This window comes from Protopterus annectens, chromosome 2.part0, assembly GCF_019279795.1.
Source record: "Protopterus annectens isolate FY-2018-M chromosome 2.part0, PAN1.0, whole genome shotgun sequence".
Classification (NCBI taxonomy): Eukaryota; Metazoa; Chordata; order Ceratodontiformes; family Protopteridae; genus Protopterus; species Protopterus annectens.
Window position 1 is genome coordinate 1,594,445,507 of NC_056728.1, and position 25,755 is coordinate 1,594,471,261.

General features: G+C 37.3%; 1 protein-coding gene across 1 annotated transcript in view; it reads left to right on the forward strand.

Moving 5' to 3' along the window:
* FAT4 (FAT atypical cadherin 4) overlaps nt 1–25,755 on the forward strand; it is an 893,394-nt gene that overhangs the window by 826,488 nt on the left and 41,151 nt on the right. The window lies entirely within an intron of this gene.

Below are 25,755 nucleotides of genomic sequence, written 5' to 3' on the forward strand. Positions count from 1 at the left end.
AGGCTACTGTAAAAACAAATGTAACTAGATTTTCCCTTTGTTTCTTAAGTTGTCTTATTATAAGCCAAAACTGTACCAAACCATTAATTAACAAGAAAAATGCAATATTATAGTGAATATAATATATGTAGTTAAGCTAAAAATCTAATTAAAGTGAGAGAAATAGTTAAACATATAATCTAGGACATAAAATATAAATAACATTTGCCAAACCTGCAACTAAAGCTATAGCCACACTGTAATATATAGCAGAACAACAACAAAACTCGTTTTCCTTTTACTCATCTTCTCCTTTCCCTCCCTCCTTCCTATGTCATCAATATACATGCACATGTATACAAATACAAATATATGTATAAACAGACAGTTAAAATGAGTCTAATCTACTTAACTTAAGAACTCTAAGTAAATTATAAAAGATGCAACAAAGTAGGTGGCATCAATTCCACTAGTCATTAAAGCATGTCATGTCATTAACACATTTCAGGAGAACATGAATTGTAACATGTGTAAATAAAATTGATTTAAAGTAATTTGAAGTTAAATATTAAACAAAATGAAACCTTGTTTCATAGACTAGACTCTAGTAACATGTGAGCACTTTTTTGTTTTTTAAAAACTGCTATGTAAATGGTTTTACATCTACAAACTACATAACACTAATACACATACAAGCAATCTATTATAATAAAAAGAAAGCTGAATTAGCTTTACTTTAAGTCGGTCCTTTTAATCCATTAAATAAGCTAACAGATCAGTTACTTCCTCTGTTAACGTACAATATATCTTGCAGAAATCTTTATGAAGGGATTTGTGAAGGTTTTACCTTTTTGAAGGGGGCAGGACAATGTACATCTTGTTGCTTAGTACGAGGAAAAGAAGGATACAGTTCCTACCATTCACAAGGCACTGACGTGCTGAAGGTGATGTCATGTTGCTCAAAAGAATTGCTCAAAGGTGCATGAGTCTATACGTCCGAGTTGTAGATGTTTCAGACAGCTCCAAACTTTCAGTGGGAAACTGTAGGCAGAAGCGAAAACATCTTAGTGTTCCGGCTGTCTCGAAAGCCTCTCCGGACATTTCAGCAGTTCACCGAAGCCTTCTTTTCCTCAAGCCAAGACAATGAAGGAGAAAAAAGAGAAAAAAAGAAAAAAAATGGAGAGAGAAAGGGGAAAAGAAACAACTTTTTAAACCACAGTGCCTGCAAGTCCGCTATAAACCCAAAGCCACCAACGAATGGGGCTTAACCAGACCATCACAGTGACACACAACAAAGCATCGGAAAATAACATCAACCCCAAACAAACAACAAGAAAAACAACCATATTATCACAAACAAAATAAGGATTATGATTCTCAGTACTACAAATAAACACACAGACTCAATTATTTTAACTGAAGCAGGCAATCAAGCAGAAACACGGCAGTGAGACAACAGAAAAAAATCATCAACAGCTCCTGTAACACACAGTTCCTACAGCCATTCAGAGACATATAAGTAAAACTTATAATCAAAAGGGCATAAAGGGGTTCTGGCGTGTAGATCACGAGACAAATGCCCGCGAGCTACATCGCCGAAACCAGAAGGCCGCAGCACCGCTAAACCGTAGAGCGGTGCTGCGGCGGAAAGATGCGGCGGTGTGAAAACAGACAAAAGCAGACGGCCCCTAAGGCAAACACGCAGGCCGTCAACACACAGCGTACACGGCCGGCAAACACACGTGGATCGGCGCGAAACACAGCACAACGGTAGTGCTCCAAAACAGTTGCATAAGCACTCATACACCCAAAACAGTTGCAGAAGCAGTCCGAAACCCAAAACAGTTGCAGAAGCAGTCATAACACCAAAACAGTTGCATAAGCACTCATACACCCAAAACAGTTGCAGAAGCAGTCCTAAACCCAAAACAGTTGCAGAAGCAGTCATAACACCAAAACAGTTGCATAAGCACTCATACACCCAAAACAGTTGCAGAAGCAGTCCTAAACCCAAAACAGTTGCAGAAGCAGTCATAACACCAAAACAGTTGCAGAAGCAGTCATAAAACCATTACTTACCCTCACAGCCCCAGTTGTCCACGCAAACACAGCAAACAGTCCCCGAGAAGCAGGAAGTAAAGTCCCCAGCACGTGAGCAATGCACAGCACACTTTACCCGAAATGCTGCATAGAAAAGCAGGTCATGTGTCAGGCTAAACCCTTAAAGGTACAGACAAAGCAGTGTCAGGGTCAATAGACCACACACACTATAACCTGTCTGTGTACTAGTAGTAAGCATGTCACAGCAGGGTGTCTGTAGTATAGGACAAACCCAGATAACAGGCATGCCTGCAACAAACAGTACCTACCCTGCTAGAGCCCCTGAGTGCAGTTGTAGGTGTGAACATGCTAACCTGGTAAAGCATGACACACTAACCCAGTAGCAGGGGATATAGTAGCTGTAACCCATCTCCGACTCCACAGTAGAGTAAGACATGCAGCTTCTGCTAAACATGTCACGTTGTCCCTGTTACAGGAGTATAGACAAGTACCCAGCCCCATGTAGGAAGACAAGGGTGCAAGACAGAGGTACCTCCCTAAGTAACATCTGCCACTCAAGCAGACACCAAGCCCTAAACCGTGATTGGCTGGCAGCAACAACAGGGAGTTAAAGGGGCTGGCACAGTACACACAGAACCTGTGCTCAATCAGGCATCGTGGACTCTAAACAGAGTACAAGCATACGGCAACCCCAGGGATGTGTTAACTGCAGACATTGCAACCATAGGGAAGAGACAGTCAGAGACGGTTGGAGTGCACGTTACTGTACAGGGCCATTGAGACAGACAGAGTTACTACACGGTATAAGACAAGGAGGTGTAAACCGAGTGGCCTACTGTCTGGAAGGGACTGTGTCCAGGTTCAGTAGTATATCCCATACCAAGCTCCACCGGCTGTGATGGATTCTGAGAGACCATCTACAAGTGCTGCAACCATGCTGGAATGTATGTATCTGTATAGCCCTGGTCTGATTGGCAACAGATACAGCACAGTGCCCAGCCAACGTGGCAAACCCATGCTGGTGTTGGAGGTACCTCTACCATTTGGAACGTGAGACACCACCAAAACGGTACTGGGCATGTAGTGAGCGGAGAACGAAGGCATGCAGAGGACGTGCCATCACTGTTCAGCAGGAAGAGGGTGAGGAATTGCTGAAATCACTGCCACACCAGCACGGCCCAGATGCAACAATGGCACAAGTGGCTACATTGCGAGCAGAACTGCGGCAGAGGCGGTAACTGGTAATGAATTGCCAAGCTTGGTAATGCAGAGTGTGCTAGGCACAGCAGATGACAATGTACTGCAGGAGATGCCTTGTCGCGCACCCTTCAGAGAAGCATCACCAGCAGCAGGCACGGGCATCCATGGCTACACCTCCAGCAACCCTTGCAGATATTGATGCCAGCCAGTATCCACTCCGTGTGGCAGCTTCATAGAAGGTCGGATATGGATGGTACCGCTTCCTTGGTAGTACTTACTACAACACAGAACCTGACTGACCTGTGCAGGTCCGACTTTGTTCTTGGTGATGGCACCTTTGCCAGCTATATACATTACATGGCTGTATTGGCACCCCCACCTCAATGAGGTGGTGTACTGTCTCATGACACGGAAGTCGGAGTCTGCATACACCACTTTGTGGGAGGTGCTGAGGGGTATGGCATCTGACCAGGGATGCACTTTGTCACCACAGTATATCATGACTGACTTTGAGAAGGCAGCAATTCATGCCAGCCGGAAGGCATTCCCTAGGAGTATTCTGAAGGGATGCCTATTCCATTTTGCACAGATCATCTGGCGACAGATCCAACATCACCACCTTGTCGCCTCTATGGCACGGACACTGCTTTCTCCATTGCCATTCGCAAGCTGATAGCGTTGGCATTCCTACCTTTGGATGATGTTGTCCCTGCATTTCTGGACATTGTGTCTTCCTTACCAGAATGTGCCCAGCCGATTGGTGTATTTCTAGACCATCATTATGTCCGAGGCCGACCACGCAAGTATGCATCCCGCTGTTCAGTACAGACACGAATGCCATCGTCATACCCTCTGCGGTTCTGGAATGTGTCCGATGTCTCTGAGATGGACTTCCCACATACTAACAACCAGGTGGAGGCGTGGCATCTGAAGGTATTACTGGGTCGCCCTACTGTACAGCTAGCTGACCTTTTGTGTGTTCTGCAGCAGGAGCAGAACCTGACGGATACCCGACGTGAATCTCTTCTGCGGGGGATGCCTGTAACACCGCGTAAGAAGGCTATTGTAGTAAGGCGCCTAAAGCACATCTTACAACATAAGTGTGACTACACTAATGTGCAGGATTTCCTCCGTGCTGTGGCACATTTCTACAAATTATGATGCTGTCTGGGTTTCGTATGCACCAAGCACAACACACATCACATTGCATATGCAATTAATAAAGGCTTTGCCCATAGCACACGGGTTCCATGGTACCACTTTCATGCCCACGTGGCATGCTATCCCAGCAGGATTTTCCAGTAACACTTTCACATGGTGGCTTCTAAGGGGGTGCACAGTGTATCACTGTGGTGGTTTGTATCTGCCACCTGTGGTTAGGGTGTAGGGGTTCCCTCAATTTTGACAGGGAATTGTCCACAGTCCTTTGTCACTGCAGTTAAAATGTCATCCTGCCATGTGTCCACATCCAGCTGTCTCACAGGTGGGTGTCGCACCGCCTAGGTGCCTGGACCCGGCATAAAGACTATGGGAAGAATAAACTTAAAGACTATGGGAAGAATAAACTTAAAACAATTAGTACCTGCACTAGTTTAACTAAATAAAGAGTAAAGACAGCCAAAGGAACTCTTAGAATACAGTTAAATCAAAATATAGCTACTTAGTATCAATGAAAGAAAACAAAATTAAACTAGTGCAATTATTGTAGTCAGAAATATATGCAAACTAGAAACAATAAATAGATTTTCTATCCTTTAGTATATAGAATATATTATAGTCTTAGTTTAGCTAGAATATAGACTATATGGATTAATAATGAAAGCTAAGGTAAAACAACTCAATACTATTATTAAAGTTATAGAGTAATACACAGTACTAATAGCTAATATAAATCAATGGAAACACAAGCTAGAACCACTATACAATAAAAATATAACAAGACTCACCTGTTGAACCATTTTCATTTTCCTTGACTACTGGGTCATAAGAAAAATCATTTGTGAAGGAAAAAAAATAAAGGAATATAAATTCCTTTGTGCAGAAAATTATTTTCTGAGCTTCTTCTTGTGTTCTGCTGTTTTCCAGGTGTTATTTTCAGCAATTCTCTTAAGGCTTGGACTAGCCCAGTCCATTTCATCTATTTGGTTTTCCAGTATTTTGTTTGATTTTATATATTTGATAGCTGTGTCTAGTTCCTCAAATATCTTCGGACCGTATTTGTGCTTTTTAAGTTTTTTAAGTAATGGTAAAAATTGTTTCCTTTTAGTTATAACAGAAGTAGAGTAGTCATTGTCGAAACATATGGTGTTATTTTTGTAATTGATAGGTGACATAGACCAAGTAGTTTTCAAAACTATTTCTTTATCATGAGTAGATAACAATTTAACTATTACTGATTTTGAGGAGTTGCTTCTGGTAGTTTTGGACGTAGACAAGGACCTGTGGGCTCTTTCTATACCAAAAGAAAGTGCTTCAGGTAGTTGTAAAATTTCTGGAATCCATGAGGTTAAGAATTTCTCTATATTATTTTTCTTCTATATTGTCAGGTAACCCAAAGATTCTGATATTATTTCTATGAGATCTATTTTCTAGATCATCTATTTTTGATTGGAGCAGGGTATTTTGTTTTAGAAGAAATTTTAAATTATGTTCATTTCATTGTATTCTAGTATCCATGTCATTTAGAGATGATTCAATACCAGTAATTAGTTTATTCTGCTGTTTAAGGTCTTGATGTAAATCTCTCCATTTGGTGAGAAGTATTTTCTTTAAAAGCATCAATCTTCATGTACATTTTGTTAATTTTTGTTGATAGTTCCTGAATAATGGTTAAAAGAGTTTGAAACTCTTTTTTTTATTGCTGAGTCCAGATAAGATGATTTTGTGAAGCTCATGTTGGTAACAAATGCCAGAAGCTAATCTCTTAATATTTGACAGGAAAAAATAAAAAAACTTAAAAAATATTATAATACTAACTAACTAGGCTATAAGAAGAAACCAAATATATATTAAAAATATTTTTTAGTTAATTAAAATAAAAAATTCCTGTCATAAAAGATATGATAAGGCAGAGCTGAAAGAAAGTGCTGCTACTCAAGGCTCATGCTAAGCCACGCCCCCAAGTTTACTGTTTATTGAAAGAGTAGGTAACTGGGAAATATAAATATACATATATGTATATATATCAACAACTTATTCATCAGTACCATGATTTTGATTTATTAATTTATTTTAAAAGAATGGACATGCATTTATTTTGTTTCATAGCTTAAGCACTATTTCTAAAATGATAAGTAGGCTTAGAATGTCCAATATGTACCGGTTTGCAACACTTTAAGATCAGGAAGAGTATTCTACAGCAGCAGGTAGTCGTACTTCTTGCAGTACGTCATAAAGTCGCAAGAAGCAAGACATATATGGCAACAGCACTAAACATATGAAATAGAATTTAATGTAAACGTGCAAATATAATGCATCTTTCTGTAGAGGGGCACTGAAGCCCTCTCTTACCTCCTCTGTGGAATCACTTGAGTTAGTTTGCAGGCATACAAAGGTGCAGGAGGGTATACTCCCAAGTAAACACTTAGATGGTCATTTTCAGTTTTGGTTTATGTATTTATAAAGTATTATAAATACTAAATTTCTGCTATTTAGATTTCTTAGCTAACACTTTATTATGTATATATATATATATATATATATATATATATATATATATATATATATATGACAAGTAACTGTGTACCCAAAGACTAATGTGCTAATACATGCTATATATATATATATATATATATATATATATATATATATGACAAGTAACTGTGTACCCACAGACTAATGTGCTAATACATGCTCTTTACATTTTTTGCAGAGGTCCTAAAACAGAGAAGGAGATTAGAAGTGAAAATAGCTGCAGTTCTTGAGTGACAGCAGATGGCTGGCTTAAAAACTGCCATCTGGAACAATATGATTGGATGACACATTTGTAATATATAAAATGGATGAGTTATATATCCAAGTTAGAAGCAGACAATATGTTTGGCATTCATTTTTTTGTTTACTGAGGTAGTGCATATCTCAATGGACCATTTGCAGGCACATGTGAGGTGAATAGGATCACATAAGAAGTGGTCTAAGCATATTTACAGATACAAGGATATTCTTAACAATGTATATATATATATATATATATATATATATATATATATATATATATATATATATATATATATATATACACAATAATATGCTACAACATTTAGTTCAAGAAGCAGTTTACAATGTCAAAACATGGATAGAAAATTGAAATTATGCTTAGCAGATCTTTATGGATAAGCTATAGCCATAATAAGATGGCTTATTCTACAAGGACATCAACATAGCATTATATAGAGAGGTATGAAGGCATTAGACTAGGCAGGTGAGAATAGTTGCAGGAAAGGATACCATGGGAAGAAAGACAGAGAAAAGGTGAGGCAGGCATGTAGAGGGAAGAGGAGTAGAAAGGAAAAGAAGTGTAAGAGAGATGTAAAGAGAAGAGGGACGTATTAGTAAGTAAGGGGGTGACAAGATGAGATAAGGAAGGATGAAATAGGGATAAATGGGTGTGGGAGAGAGCTGCAGGGTGTATACAACATGACCTGAGTAAGAGCAGCTGCACTTTAGGTGAAGAGGTGCTCCTTAACTCATCTTCTCATGTTTCACCCACTGAGTTCTCCTGCTGTAGTGACATATGGCATGGAAACTTGATAACTGCCAGTTAAAAATGAGATCTTGCTGGGAGCGGTAACAAGGTTTTTGTATATGAAGGACTTCTGAGGCTACTTTGTAAACAGAAATAATGAGATGGTTTTATAGTTAGGCTTGACTAGGAAATAACAGAACGATGGATGTTTTGTGACAGGACAAAGTAAGATAATAGTACATTACTAGAAAGGTAAGCTGTATCCAGATGTACACATTTGTTCCACCCGTTTTATAGCTTTCAATATATCCTCTGAGACAACATTAAGTGTTAAATGTCACATATTTTTAAGGCAAAAGAAGAATTATTAAAAGAACACAGAGAATAGATATACAACTTATTTAAGTGGTAGGATATGTTTCAATGTTGGATTTGGTATGAATTCTACAGAATATCATTGTGTAGTTGAGATGAAAGTACATATTAATAGTATACAGTGCTGGCTAGGGGAAAATGTATTGCTTTGTTATTGTTGATGTTACTTTGTAATTACACATCTGGTAGTGTCTTAATGGTTCTGCTTCTTGTGACAGCTCTTAGATGTTTTTTTTTTCCTTCACTCATCTTTTTATTGGAGATTATATTATTAATGAAACCAGACTGTACCATATAGCCAAGAAGAGATAAGTAGTTTAAAAGCCTATGCTATGAAATAGAACAGCTGTGGTTTTAGATTTTGCACTGGCCTGTACAAAAAGGCAAACAGTATCTGCTGAAATGGACAGTGAACAATGTTTTTTCCCTTTTATATATACCACTTTGTGATTGCTGGCTGGAGCTCAGGATGTAAACACTTATTTAAGTTTCCAATATTACATATTCTTCTGCTATGCCATTTGGAGGAATGACAAAGTAAAAAATCAGCATTAAAAAATTTCAAAGCAAATTGTGAAGAGATGGTTTCTAGTGTTGCTGAATGTATTCATTTGATGAGTATCTCTTTAAGATTCACAAAGGCAGAAATATGGCAATCATCCAGTAGAAATACTTTTTTTCTTAAATATCATTGTAACCTTACATTTTAGAGTGCAGAGGGAGCACATGCAACTGACACTTAAAAGCAACTTCAAGAGCCAGAATAGAGGGGGTTCTGGCCAGAAGGGAGCCATATTATTATTTTAATTACTGAATAAGGCTGTGGTATTGGGAATAATGTTAGTCAGTGGAGAATTCAGTATTAGTGCATGTTTTATAAATGAAGGCATCATCTGGTGATTTAAAGAGACAAAATGGGCACTAATAGTTATTATAAGTTATGCCTACATGATCTGAAATGTGCCAACATGGAACGTTACTGTTATGGAGATACGTATTTGTTTTAACATTTGTAACAATTTAAAATTTCCATGTATATTTTAGAAATGATAAATATGAGCTACATTATAGTTGGCTTATTGAAAAAAATAGTATTATATATTTTATTTCTGGGCTTCATGAGGGAACAGCTTTTAGAAATATTTTTGTTTCAACACATTTAAAACTCCTTAGCTAAAGCAGATTTTCTTTTTTTTTGAGTGTAGCTAAGAATTTTGTAAAATGCAATGTACGATATGGAAATACAGTTAAGTGAGGCCTCATGCCCAGACGTATAACGAAGTTTAAACATTCAGCGCTGGGAGATTTCTTCCCCATAGCAGCAGCATGCAGTGAAGCTTGAAGGGTTCAAGTGGGGGCAGAGTGGGTTCTAGCAGGCGAAATGGAAAGGAGACCAGCACTAGTAAGCTGGCCTACTCCCCACCTTCCTACTATTACTTTTGGGGAATGGGTGGGCTGATACAGCTTACAGGCAGGAAAGAATAGGTCACTGCTTTCTCTAATAGACAGAGACCACCCAGCTCCCACCATAGGAAAAGAGTGGAATGAGTGGGTGCAGATTAAACCCAGGGAAATCTCAGGACATTGAACTTCAGGACAAGGCGTTTATGTAATTTTAAAGAGCAAGTACTTTAGAGAGTTGCATGATAATTAAATGCATCAGTAGAGGCAACACTTCAGAAAATAATTGAATAAATGACCAGGAAAAACACAATTGACCATCATGTAAGTAGTGTAGCATGAATATTTCCAAAATGATGTTCTAGTTAGCATCATTAGCAATTGCTAGTGGGCTATATAATTAATGGGAGATTAGATGAAGCACTGTATTTGCCCAGAAATAACTGTTTAGTAAGTTAATATTCAGTCAGACTTCTCAGTTGCTTTTGTAAATTTTATGTTAAACTTTTCCATAAGATGTCATATGTTTACTTTCCTCCTGCTGAGGAAGTTGATTGAGTGAAGTTTTGCATCAAGTAAATAAATACAGATAGCAATAGTATCATTGTTAAGAAATATGAGAGCTAGAATAAACTTGGCAATGGAGAAAACAGCAGACCTCATACAGGACTATCCCTATGTTAATGAAGTAGGGAAATATCAAGTGACACAAGTAGATTATGAGATATTTCTGTGCACATTACCTTAAAACACATCCTGCAGATAATTTGGTTCTATAAATATACTCCTTCAGGGTCTGTACTGGGTACTTCCATCTTTTTAATGTTTCTTTTGTGCCATCTTCTAAATAGCTTGGTATCACTGGCAGTGACTGCCTTAACCTAGAATTTAATGACGTGAAAATATTTCTTCTTGATCTTTCTATATTAACAGCATAGACCGCAGTTTAAAGACAACTATAAGTGCACCTGTTACATTGATTCAAAAGATCTGGCTTCTATGGGTTTAACTTACTATTCAAATTCTTCCCAGACGTAGTGCACTTCTGTGTACTCTTCTATATGTATAGCTTCTGTTTTGCAGGTAAGTGTTCTACATTTGCAGAACTCTTACAACCGCAGAACTCTTAGAATTTCATACCTTCTGCTGTGTTGTGTAACAAGCAACTAGCAGAGTAATTTTGAATTATTTTGCAAACTTGTCATGTGTAGTATGACTGTCATTATGCAGTCATGTAGCAAAGGTTGTTAAAAATTTGAGGTGTCTCACTTTGTTACATAATTCTGCTATGTTTATGTATTGCTTCACTGTCTATTATTTGTGTTATTTCTTATATCTGTCATTGCCTTTGGCTCCAGTTGTAACTGAAACGAATTGTTGGAGCAGTGCCCTCACCCAGATAATAAATGTAACTCAAACTGCATTAGGCATCCCTCTAAGCCTTTGAAATACACCAGAAGGTAAAATCTCTCATTATTTTAATGGTGTACCTTAGACCAAGTCTGCTTATAATAGAATCCTGTCTGAACCTGTCTACCATATGAATGCTCCTTTGCAGGACTCCATGCTTAGCAGTGACTCGTGCTTCAGCGCTCAGCATATCGCAACTACCATCAACTTATTACAGCCCATAAACTAATACACTCCCCAGAAAAATGTCCATCTCTAAAAGGAATGCTATAACTCTATACCTCTATTCAAACCCTACAACTGCACAACAAAACTTTTCTATCACTAAATCATATACCAGAGCAGGGGATTCATTATACTCTAACCAGGTAGCAAAGATCTGGAACCTAATCCCCTCTGAAATAAGACAGGTAGACGCACTGCATGGCTTGAAAACATCACTACAGAAACACTTGCCACATAACTGGTTGTACTCATGCAGTACCCCAGGCTACACCCCCCTCGTACTCAACCTAAACTCCATCATCAAAGTTCCACTCACTTTAATCTTACACATGTAACTTTATATCTCTGTCACTAAGAAATCTCACTGTATATTCTCCTTCAAACTGTCATTTACACCGTTCTTCTACAGACTGCCACTCTACCGTCTACCTACTTTCTTTCTTATATTTCCCAGGTAAGTACCACTACCTCTATTTTCTTTAATACAGGTCTACACAAGTTTTCTACCTCAGTCTACCTAATGTTTCATATAATTACTTGTCCTCTTTTAAGTTCTACCTCCTGCTAAATCCCTTGTTGCCTTTGCTGCCCTTCTCTGTACTTCCAACTGATAAGCGCATTACATAATACATCCACTGTCTATTTTCCTTTAAACTCATAGGTTGATGTATGTTATATAACATGTTGTAGAAGCATTTTTTTCTTTAAATATACTTGACTAATATGTGGAGTTTTCCTCCCCAGGGGTCTGCTAAAAATGAAATAAACGCCAGTCAGAACTTCCTGGTAAACAAAGAAAATATATAAATAAATAAATAGTAAAAGGAGATTGCTGTGTACCCTTGCCCAAGGAGACTACTATGTCTGCTGTACCTTGTCCTCTTTCTCTGCATCTGTCTGACCTCCTCTTTCTTGTCTTTGTTCCAGATTCGATTATTATTATTATACTGTTTTCTTCTTCTGCTCTAGTCCAGATGCAAAGACTTTAACATGCTTTGTAATGTATATATGATTCTGTTTCATTACATTGTTGGCTCACTAAACTGACATTCATTACACTGACCACAAATAGTCAAAACTCATAACAAAACAAAACAAAAAAGAACAGAAACAATGTTTTATGCAGGGCCAAGCCTCCCCCATGCAACTTCCACACCCTCTACTAATTTTACATATCCATATATACATACTAACTTTAAGATATCAAATTTTACTCAAAGACAGTTGTCATTTTATCTGGTGTTTGGCATTGCTTTAGTAACCTCAAATGACACATGAGACGATGCTTGTCAAGGAGGTATATCTTTTGGATTAGCGATGATAACTGTTAGCCTGTTAGCCAGTAAATCACATGCCTTGCATGCTATCACTGAATTACACTTACAATAGGCATTTGTCTTTGTCAGGTATCTCTGCATGATACACATGAATCATATTTATAAATGGCTTAGCGACGTGACATAAAGCATACATTTATCAATGGCAAATGTATCACTAAAATGGGCATGCCTTGAGTGGAAGTTATATTTTAAATTACATACATGTCTTTTGGCTAGTATTTCTGCCTTGTTATGTATATGATGTAAGCTCTGAGAAATGTATATAATGAATTCCAGGTCATACATTGCTAAAGCAGAGTAAATTTGTATTTGATTTTATATATTCATAGTTATGATGTTTGGCTTGAATTTCAGCCTAGCCTTCTTTTGACTAGAAGTATTATAAACGGTCAAGACTATTTCTGAAAGTGATTTGGCACAGAAAATGAAAACATTGCTTTTGGTATGCAAATGAGCTTGCTGGGATGTAGAGAATCACTGGCATGACTTGCATGTGATACTTTTGAAAAACAAACCAGTGGTTTTATACAGTTAAAGAATTGTAATAACTTGACAGTGTAACACAGATTAAATGCAAAATAATACATTTGAATGTTTTCAATATTTCTGCCCTAAAATTGCAGCATTCTTTCTCTATAAACCTGCTTCCTGGTTATTTACAAGAAAAGCTTTACTTCAGGTATTCAGGCAGTTTGCAGAAATCAGAGATTTCACATAGTGAAAACAAAGTGAAAGAAACTGAATTTTCTCTCTTGTAGTAAAATGACAGCTATCAAGTGACAGTAAGTCAGCTCTTGGGAGTTGTGGGTATGTGATGCAATGTTGCTGTCATAGTATGTTCAGAACTGTATAAGTTCCCCTTTTATTGAATTTGGTCAGGAAAACATGCAGGACCACAGCATGTCATATGATCATTGATGTCATATGACTTCATGGGAGTAAGCATTTGAATTTTAAGAAATGCACAGAACTGCAGGGACAGACTGGTATTGTGTCGATCTGTCAGGTACTGATTTATGTTTGCTACCATGGTTTGCTGGAGAACTCAGAACAGGCCTGAAATACAAGTCACTGCCTTAACAGAAAAAGCACTTATAGCCCCAAACTGAAACAGTTTTGCAGTTTATTTTAACATTTAGGAAGTTACAAAGTAAGACTACTTCATGTGGAGCCTGTTGGACTCCATCCAAGAGAAAAACTACTATTTTAGTATTTGCAGTACGATCTGATGTGCACTTTAGTGGAACTGTCCATTAACACCTTTTATTGGTTGTGGGCATTTCTGTCTGCTTTATTTTGAATACTTTGTGCTTATTTTACTAAATGACATGGAGTCTTGCCATGTTCGTCAGACACATGGAAGGAGTGGCAGATTTGCAAAATATGGGCAAGCATTTTGAAAACTGCCAAAACAAGAGGCTCCATTCTTCAAATTACACCATGACTTTTAACTTCCTTGGTTTATAGTACATTTGACCATTATGTCAAAATGTTGTTTTTAGAAAGTCACCCGTCAAAGAAATGCAGCAGTAATAATCAAGTGTACTCCAGAGTGTGACTTCACAAAAATTATAACATTTATTTATTTGCTTATTGGCGTTTGTTTACCAAAAAAGTCTGACTGGGTACAGGTGCCCATTTTCACAGAGGCCCAGGGAGAAAAGTTTCAAAGTAAGAATTTGGGTCTACTTTAATTAAACGAAAGCAGAATCCATCGAATACGAATCCGTTGACACATAAACAGTGAAATGCGATAACGTTGTACACGCAAAACTGCGAAATGTAAACATCGAAACCGCAATAGTCGGCCAATCCCACCGCCCATAACATACTACCTACACAAACACAACAACAAAAAACACATACATACACTAACCAAAACCCTACTACTAACCCAAAATTAAAGCACCAAAACCCCACTTGTAACCTTACACTAAACCCCACATACACAACTATCTATGCACAACCCTTAACCCCTCCCTAACCCTAAGGTCCGTAACTACTGCACACTTACCCTACAGAACTATACCCACACAAAGTAAATATTCTACACACATACACTTAACAAAACCCTACACTAAACCTTACATACATTACCTATCTATGCGCTTACCTTAACCCGCACCCTAATCCTAAGGTCCGTAACTGTCGCACACTTACCTTATGGAGCTATACAGCAGACAGGCCAACTATGACAATTCGACATTTCCGCTTTCGCTGTTTAGTGCGTTCGACATTTCCGCGTTTTGCTGTTTATGTGTCGATGGATTTGTATTCGAAGAATTCCGCTTTCGTTTAATTAAAGTAGACCCAAGAATTTAATGCAGTCAATATTTACAATATTAAATATTACAATGTTGTTTCAGGGGATACATAGCATAGCAGTCAGTATAATAAATCTGTATTGATATTCACAAAAATTAATATACAAGCATTGTATTGAGAATTTACAGATGGAAGAGTGTTGTATAAGATAGGTAGGAGTAATTAAATAAATAAATTGGAGAGATTTAGAGATATTGAGATGGAGATAAGCAAGTTTGTGTTAATTTGGTTATGCTAATAAGAAGTAGGTTTAAGTAAAGTGAAGTATTATAAAGGGATAAGCAGGTTAAGTGTTTTAAGGCTTTAAAGGGAGTAATATGAAGGTGGATGAAGGATTTTTAGGAGAAACTATGACAAAGATGAAGAGCAAGGCCAAAGCCAGGAGGCAGAGAGGAAGTCTTTTAATAATGGTTTGAAAAGATGAAGACGTAAGATAGACCTGACTGATGCAGGAGTTTTGTTCCAAGTTTGTGTTATATTATTAGAATAGTGAATGACCCCAGCAGCCCTTTGTCATGTGTAGATGGTAAGCAATTGCTTATCATTTGACCAAAAGGTACATTTCGGTAGGTAGTACTGGAGTTGGGGGCTAATTGCTGGGCAGGCAAATGAGGTATAGATGATTCTGTGGGTTAATATGATCTGGGTATAAGATAGTTGGTGAGGAAGTTTGAACCAGTTAAGTGTTTTTAGTTCTAAACAGGGGTGGTTCTGGAGAGGTTTTTTGCAAGCCAATCTGACAACTTCGTTGTAGCATTGCTCAAGTTTAGAACTAAGTGAGGCTTGTAGATTGGTCATGATAGGGGCATTGTATAGGACAGAAGGTAAGAGGCAAGTGTTAGCTAAAGTTACCTTGGTAGAGGTTGTAAGAATTACTTTACTCTGTGAAGGGTACCTAGTTTTTGATGGGTTTTCTTGATGCTGTTGTGGATTTTTTTTTTTTTTTTTTTTTGGTATTTAATATCAGGTGATTATCCTGTAGCAAACTTTCAACTGAATTAAAGGCTTCTTGAGTAATTCTCTGAAGATGTATGAGGTTATCTGAAGTGCATATTTGGACAGAATTGTCAGTGTATTGTATGAGGGAAGTTTTCTAACAGAATTAAATTATTAGTGAATATATACTGAAGAGAAGAAGGCCAAGAATGGAGCCCTGTGGCACTCCAGTATTGACAGGAAGTAAGGGAGAAAAGGTAGACAGCCATTTAACAGACTGGTATCTGTCTGTTAAGTAGTTGTTATATAATAGTTGTGTGAATTGTGATAGCCCTAGGAAAACAGTTGAAAGAAGAGTATTTGACGAGAGGCTAGATGAAAAGTTTAGAGAGGTCAAGGAATACAGAGGAAATAAGTTTGCTTTTGTCTCTTGCTTTATTAACAGGATCTGTGAAGGTTAATAACACTGTGGTAGTTCTATGGGCAGGTCTAAAACCATGCTTTATGGGGCTCAGAAGCTTTTCCTGAAGGGTGTGTTCAAGTAGCTGTTTGAGAATGTGCTTCTCCAGAAGTTTAAACAAGGGGGACAATATGGCAATAGGGCAATAGGGCTGAAATTGGTAATATAAGATGAGGTTCCTCCTTTTTGAAGGGGATGCAGAAGAACTTCTTTCATAGAGAAGAAACATTTAATTCCTTGATAGATCTATTGATTATGACAGGCACAGGATATGTTATGGAACTGGTAGCTCATCTTGAGATATTATGCTAGAAGATTATCTGCTGGTGGAGAATGGGGTTTCAGTTTAAGGAGTAGCAATCTGAAGTAGGAAGTCTGGATAGGTTTTAGAGTGAAACAGGAGGTGTTTGCTGTTTGAGGAGAGGGTACATCAGAATTGTTAGGTAGAAAATATTTTGTAACGACTAACTCTTTTTATAAAATGTGTGTTAGACTGAGCAACTGATACAGAGGGAGTATTATTTGGGACAAGATTACAAGTGGTGAGTTGTTCCAGGATTAAGTATATTATTAAAAGAAGATCAGAGTTTTTTAGAGTTAGAACATTAATTTAATAAGGGATTACTGTAGTAGACATGCCCTGTCAGGATGGGAAATGTGTTTTGTTGTAATTGTGAAAAAAATATCATTACCACAGTGAAGGTGCATTGAGGTAATGTATATTTTGTATGGTATGAAAAATATATTGAAAAAAGTGCCATTTATATTGCCATTTTTACCAGATTGAAGCCTGCTTACAACTTTGATGACTTGTAATATGTTTGCCTTAATAAATTAAGGAGACTTAAAATAAATAAATAAATAAATAAATAAATAAGTAAATAACAATAAAAAGAACTCACAGTTAAGTTCCTCCTGTCCACATACATTGCCATTTTTGTGCTTAAGGTAAACAGATATTAACTGATATTAATTTATATAGATATAAGATATTATAAGTTGTTTACAAAATATTACAAATGTAATTGTCACTGTGTTTACTGTGATTTATAAAATTCTGTTTACAACCTAGAACCTAAAGAATACTACCACTATAAAAAGCTTCTATGGTTCCAGAGATATGAACATTTGTTTGAAATGTGGACATATATTTGATTTGCGCCAAAGGCTTTTAGACACCGCCCATTGGAAGTTACAGTGCAAACTTCCTGAGCTCCATTGGTGTGAATGAGTTAATGAATATGTAAAGTTCTTGAGTAAATAATACCCTATGTCATCCCTATATATTGCTAGAATTATCTCTTCTATACCTTCCTGAGATTTCCTATTGTTTTTTATTCCATAGGATCATCAGGAAGGCTGCTGTTTTTATCTACACACCATGCAGGGGTAGACATACTGCCTCAGACTAATCACTGAGTTATCCTCACTTTATGTTTAACCTGTACCGCCTTTTCTTCTTCTTCTTCTTCTTCTTCAATAGCCCTGTCCTGAAAGGTGTTACCCTTGTGAATTTGTTGATTTGCCTGAGGTGTTTAACTTTCTTCTTAAGAGAGTGCACTTACTGTTTTTAATTTCACATCACACAGCTCGTGCAGTAAATCCTAAACCATTTTTGATGTCGTTTTTGCACAATATCTATTCTATCAGTGCTTTTGCAAAGGTGAAGTGAAACATCCAATGATTTTTCTGGTGTCTTACAAAGCTGGAGTCTCAAGTACTCCAGATGTGATATTACCAGCTATCCATACAAACAAAGAGTATATGCCCCACCTTTTCTAATGGGGATATGTTTACCCTATGACTTCCAGAATCCTCACAGCTTTTCATAGATTCATAAATAAATAAATTGTTGTCGTGGACCATTTTAAGCCTAGCCAGTTTCCTCTGGTGAGAATTAAACCCTATACCTCTTATCTGTAAGGTAAACAGCTTAACCATTATGCCATCCCCCAACCTGTAGTGCACCTTTTGTTACTGCCTTTTCACATTGACTCCTCAACTTTAGATCATTTGATGCATTGATACCAAGGTCCCCTTTATGTTTCTGTTCTTCTAGCCTCCAATTAGGTAACATTTCTTGAGCTTTTATTATTCATTTGCAATAGCTTGCATTGCATTACAGAGGTAATAGTGATGATAAGGCATATTTAACCATTGTTCTAACTTTGAAAATTCTTTGCTTTCCTTATATACCTCATCTTTTCTAGCATGTCTTTTGTAGTGTTTGTAGTGCTAGGATTAGGCATATTTATGTACTTATTTCCAAAAAAGTTAGTTTTCTACATTTTAGAGCAGTCAGGAAATGCAGAACATCAATTGTTCATTTTTATAAATAAAAGCAGATTTCATTTTCTCTGCTAATGGTGGCCTTGAAGTTGATTACATTATTTGTCAGGGAGTGTTGAAGATCAGCTCCTCACATGTACAGAGTGCAGTGCTTATTTGTTGTGAAAATGAGTTTATCTGACTTTATATGCCTTCACAACCCTTTAATAAATATAGTGAATCTTAGGAAAAATTCTTGCAAGAATATGCAAGGCACATTAAGATGTAAATGTGTCCCTAATGTCTTCCAGCTCTTATATCAAATATTTTCTCCGTATCTAAGAACAGCAGAAAAAAATACCTACCTAGTAATATTCCATAGTCTCTTGCCATTTTAGTGTGCTTTCTGTCATTCTTTCACTGTCTTGTCTCTGTCCTCTCCATGATAATAAAGACTGTAAGTAACCAGTTTGCAAATTATAGTAGAATTGCTGTTTTTCCTGTGATATTGGTAGTTATGATCACTTTATAGACAAGTGTCAGTCCTCATAATTTACTACTGTATATAGTAGGACCTTTGCTATGTTCACATCTTTTTCTATATAACACGATCATGTCACTGCTCCAACATATGTGCAACACTGTCTTATACAGGGAATCATTTTGGGGAACTTCTTATGCAAATTATTGAAACAAGAAGTTATTACCACAGTACTCAACATTCCATGAGTGGTAAAGCCAGATTTATTTATGACCAGCATACGTGAACAAGTAGATTTTATTATGAATGTGTAAGTCTTGCTTCACCATTAGTTTGTTTATATTATTATACGGTGGTTTATTAACAATATTTTCTCACAGTTTTGAATAAGATTACTGTATAGTAGGCTTCCTTATTGCAGCTGTGTGAAATAATTTTTCATACACCTGGCAAACTATACATATTTTTGTATTTTTCTGTCTATAGTTAATAATAAAGAAACTGGTAACAACTCAAAAGTGACATTACAGTAAACTTACTTAGTTAATATTTTTTCAACTTGCTACCTTACCAGTAATAGTATCAAGTACAAATCTATAAACAGTAAAGGACACTGTTTAGCAGAAGCAATGTGATGGTTATTTTTAGGAAAAGGGCACAATGCTCTCTATTTTTTTATCTGCCTTTCCATTTGTGTTCATTGTCTTTCCCTGTTGTTTTGGGGGATACTGGATTTAAAATGTCAAACCATTTTTTATTGTTGCTTCTACTTTGCAAATTATCTGATTTTGGGGATAATGGTTCTTGTTGACTTTCTGAACCCCTCTTGGGTAGTTTAAATTTTATGAATACAATAAACTTGATCAGCAAAGAACTGCTTCTCAGCTGTTTTATGTGATTTCCCCAGTCAGGAATCCTGTAGTGTGTGTTCTGTGATGTATTGCATACTGCGCTAAATTGTCTTTCACCTTGGCCCAGTAACACTATGGAGAAAGTTTCCATGGGAGCTATCTGTTAAGTCACGCCTACATTTTACATATTCCTTATATGCTATACCTTTAATCCTTTCGTGTCATTTATCCCTAGACGATGGGTTATGGCCTTCTTCTTACAGCTATTCCCATGACTCTGGGTAATTTGTCCTTGTTCTGTCCAGCTATGACACTGGCAAGAAATAACAGTCCTTGCCCATCACTCTCTTAGTACCTGTCTCTTAATGATGGAATGCCCACCTGCATTTCTTTCGTTCGGTTTGGAGTACTGCACCACCCTGCAATCTTCACCAATAACATTCCCAACATCCATCTTTGTGTCTGGTGATGTTACATTTATAGAACAAACTAAATTATGAAGCTACTGGTTTACCAAAATCCTTAATTTACCCCAACACCCTTAACATATCCTCCTTTCCCATTACTATTTCTAAATTCCATAACGCCAAAATCTGAATATCATTTCTTGACCTCATCAACTCCAAAAAACTCTGTATTATGGCCATTTATATTCCTCCTGGGAATAACATCCCAGTTCTAGAATACATTCTTTCCTGGATTTCACATGCAATAAAAAATTAAACCATTAAAGTAGGTGAGATGAATATTGACTGGGCAGCTACTTCAACTATCCAGTCCCCCAATAGTATTAACCTATTCCACTTTACTCAACTAATTACTTCCACTACTAGATATAACTTCAAAAATAATAAGGGCTCAATTCTAGACTGGATGTTAGTCTCAGACCCCTCTAAATATCAAGTTGCTGGCACCCTTCCAAATTCTTTTAGCAACCACCTCCCAACCTACACTATTCGTAACAGCACATCTCTCTCTCTAAAACCCAAAATATTAAAGTCACACAAAACTTAAGCAGATTCTGCCCCTTAGATTTAATACTACCCTTAAAGGTTACACCTGGAGCAGTCTCAAAACCTTGCCACTAGATGACGCCCTTCTTTATTTCAACAATTTCTTTCTTAATATTCTCCACAGCCTGGCACCTCCTAGAGCCTTCAGAATCAAATCCAGTCACGTCCCTTGTCTTTCTAAAACTACAAAAGAAATCATGTGAAACAGGGACAAAGCCTGGAAGCTCTGGCTTACTTCTAATAACCCCTCCAATCTCATCCATTATAAACAACTTCCCAACCAATCCAAAAAATATATCCGAAAAGACAAACAACAATATTTCATGAACCTATAATCATACAGGAAAAATAACCCTAAACTTTTCTGGTCCTCTATCAATAATATTCTGAACTCTGGCACTAAAACCAACTCTTGTCCCTTCCCTGACATGTTACCTGACCTTATTGCCTCTTAAATTCAACTCATATGTCATTGATACAATAGCTAATCTCACTGCTTCCTTTTCCTCCCCCCTTCCTAGCAATCCTAACCACAACTCACCCTCTTCCTCACACCTTCCTCACAGGTTAGGATTGCTAGGAAGGGGGGAAAAAGTTCTTTATGGAAAAAAGCCATTATCCTACCCCTCTACAAAGGGGGCCCTTCCTATGACATCTCTAACTTCCAACCCATCGCTCTTCTTTCACCCATATCCAAAATTCTCAAAAAATGTATACAAAAACAACTAGTTAACTACCTGTTAAACAACAACATCCTGTCCCCAACACAACATGAATTCCGTCCTGGCCACAGTACTTCTACTGCTCTCTTATCCTTCTTAGATATCATTTACAAAATTCGTGACTCTGGCCATATAGCATCTACCCTTTTTCTAGATCTATCAAGGGCTTTTGATATCATATTCCATCCAATCCTTCTCTCTCAGCTCTCTTCCATTGGGCTGTCTTCTCCATCCCATACCTGGTTTGAAATTTATCTCTCTCTAATAGACAACATGGTGTCAAATAGCAGGACTCAATCTCTCCATGCCTCCATAACCCTACTGGTGTCCCTCAAGGCTCAGTTCTTGGCCCCCTCCTATTTATAGTTTCATTAATTTACACCAAGCTTTACCTCACTCCTCCCTAGTCCAGTATGCTAATGACTCAACCATAGTCTGTTCTGCACCCAACCCTACCATCCTACAACAAATGACCCAAACAGCTTTCTCTACTGTTGAATCTTGGCTCCACCAAAATCACCTGTCCTTAAACGCCAAAAAAACCCCAAAACTTATGTTGTTCACCCCTAAAAAGAATACTTCTATCAGTTTCCAAGTATTTAACATTCTCTCATTGAATTCCATAAAGATCGAACTCGTAGCTAATACTAAACTCTTGGGGGTTATAATAGACAACAATCTAAAATTTGATCTACATATCCAATCCAACATTTCTAAAACTCACAAAAAAACTTGACCTCCTCTACAGGCACCATACATTCATCTCCCCTACAACTAAACAAGCCCTAGCCCTCTCTTACCTGTTTCCTTCTCTAACCTATGGTGCTCCTCTACTAACTAACCTTCAGTCCTCTCTAAAACTGAAATTACAATCCTGTTACAACAAAATTGCCAAATTTGTTTCTAACTGTCGTTATTCTAGCCATCACTGTATAGCCTTAAGATATCTCCATTGGCTTGAGTTCCCACATTTCCTGCTATACCTCCAACTATCCAAATGGACTTCATCTGATGAAGTCCATTATTTTTCTTGGTTGGTATACCTCCAACTAACTACCTCTCATAGACTAATTTACAAACCACAAGACTGCCCTGCACTCAGCTCCTTATTTACTCCTTACTCCCCTACTAGGTCATTACGCTCAGAAAATCAAAACTTACTACAAGTCCATAAACTAAACCTTCCAGATGGTAAACTTCTTTACTCTTGGACTATGGCCAGACACTGGAATGATCTCCCCTCCTCTGTACGTTCTGAACAACACCCATTCAAATTCAAAACTGCCCTCCAAAATCATCTTCTTTCCAGCTGGATTTGCAACTGTTGTACCTTGTCCAATGCTGTTACCTAACCCTCTCTCCCTTATTATCAGTCCTTGTATTAATCTCTTCTTAATTAAACTTAAGATTTTTGCTTCATCTAAAATCACCTTTTTGCCCTTTTGCTTTATTCTAGTACTACATTTTGTAGCTGTAAATTATAGCGCTTCACTGCTATTGTTTGTATAGTAGAAACTGTTGTAAATATTGTAACTACCTTGCGGTAGCCACCTTTGTACTGTAATGCAGTTTTCCTTATGTAAGTTGTACCACTTCTCTGCCTTCATTCGTTTTGTAGTAACTCTTGTAAGTATTGTAGCTACCTTGTGGGAGTCACCTCTGGATTGTAATGCAGTTTTCCTTATTGTATTAATCTATTGGAGCTTTTCTCCCTGGGCCTCCACTGAAAATGGGCTTTTGTCAGCCCGGTGGACCTTCCCGGTAAACAAATGTCATAAATAAATAAATAACTAGGAATATTTAAGTAGTGCATAGAATTATAGGATTACTCTCCAAAATCAATGAAAAGGCAGACTTCTTAAGCTTCGCTCTCTAGATGAGTTTCTTGACATCCTGGGCTCAAACACATAATATCCCGGTTATAACTATAGACACAGTCAAAATTCTCTAAGTTTAGTACAGATAGGGATTTCAGAAGGTATAGGTGAAATATCCTTTTCAGGTGGAAATGAATCATTTTGTCCAAACTGGAAAAATAATAAACATTCCACTGATGAAGTAGAGTGAAGACACGGATGTGTCATGTTTAAGGTCAAAATTATGAAAATTAACATAATTATCACTGATCCTGGCAAATGATGTGGTGTCTCATTATCAGGGATTTTCTATATTGCTGTCCCTAGTTATCCATGTAGTACTGATGCTGTCATGATAACACTATCGCTGTTAAAGTGCTCACATTTGGCATAAGTGGGTGTCCTGCAATCAGAACATAAGTCTTTTCTTAATAAAAGCAATGGCTAAAGTGAAAAACAAGCAATAAAAATAGATAAATGAAAAATGACAGCTTGTACATTTTTGTAGCATATGGGGTAGCCATTTGGAAAACGATTATACTTACAATAGTGCACTTGGTGCATTAAACTTAGGCTCATAATTCTTGCAGCTGGCACATTATGCTTCACACTTTCTGCATTATCTTCAGAGGCTTCTGCCTCATGAATCTGGTACAGCCATTATGCAGTTCATCACCAAAGATATTAGTTGCTGTGCATAAGCACTTGTGTGTTTGTGAGTATTTGTGTATTTGTGTGTGTGTGTGTGTGTGTGTGTGTGTGTGTGTGTGTGTGTGTGTGTGTGTGTCTAAAACTTGTGTGAAAAAACTGAAGAAGGGCAAAGTAACAGCCATTTGTTAAAATGCCCTCAAATTATACTGACCCTCAGCCCCAGTTTCAGGAGCTTAATTGTTTGCTGTGTTAGCAAGTGCTGAAGTGCTGGGTGATGAGCTTGGAAAGTAATTATTAGTTGGTAGTCATGAACATGATAGTGGACTACTTTTTCCCCTTTTTAAGAGAAAATAGTTACAATAAGGAAATAAACAAATAAAAGAACCTATTTATTATATTTTGTTTATTTTAGGAGTCAGAACTGACACGCACCCATTTTCATTGTTAGAAGGATAATGATTTAATAACTACAATGGAAAGAAGTAGTGACAAAGAAGAAGTTTACATGCTTTAGAGGAAAGTTATATAAAATGCAAATGAACCAGTGGGGCAGTTGTCTTCATGCCAAGATTAGTCACCAATCACTGTCCAGCAGTGGTAAAAGTACCATAGGACCGAGTACCATCTAGTGTAGTTTGTTAGGGCATGGAATATGCCACAGAATAGATTTATATTTTTTTCTAGTAGACAAATGGAGAACAGAGCAAAAGAGTGGAAAAGCATGTTTTTTTTTAATTCTGCTTTTTTTCCTAAATGTATTAAACCCTAACAGACCAGGTATCATGTTCGAAACTGACAAAGTAACACTTGGGGATTTGTCTCCCCATTGTTAACATACATATGGGTTTGAATAGGGAACCAGTTGCAACAATGACAAAAATGCAGAATGTTACTTAAAAGTACATATGCAAAGTTAAGCTGGACTTATTACTGTAATGAGTGGGAATAGATGATTTGTTTCTGTTGCTAGACACTGGCATATGACCTGCTTCAGAGTAGGTCTTAGGAAGTTATTTACATTGGTGATAACTGACAAAGAAGGAGAGAGAGACAACAGAGAGAGTTACTGTGCTGAAACAGAAGAGACTAGAGGCACTTTACAGTTCTTACATACAAGTGGACCTTTTGGGACATCTCACACATTCCACTGAACGTTAACGTTACTCAGCTGATAAACTGGTTAAGAAATGGTAATACTGTGTTCACAGAATATGTTGTATAGTGAATACTGAGCATTACTGTAATTGTTATGACACTCTGGCCACACACAGAAACAGAAATGTCTTTGTGTTCCACAGAGAGACCTTCATATCAATCTCTTTATATCTGGTAGCGGGCAATGTGGTGTCAGTCTTCAGAATCTTTGGCAAATAATTTTACAGTGCATAACTGAATTATAGTGTATGGAGTGTGATGATTATGCTCTGATATCACAAAAAAGACAGACCATTTAAGTGCTTCTATAGTGCTCAACCCGTCTTAACGATTGTTAAGAACCCCTGCTTCGCTCACCACGT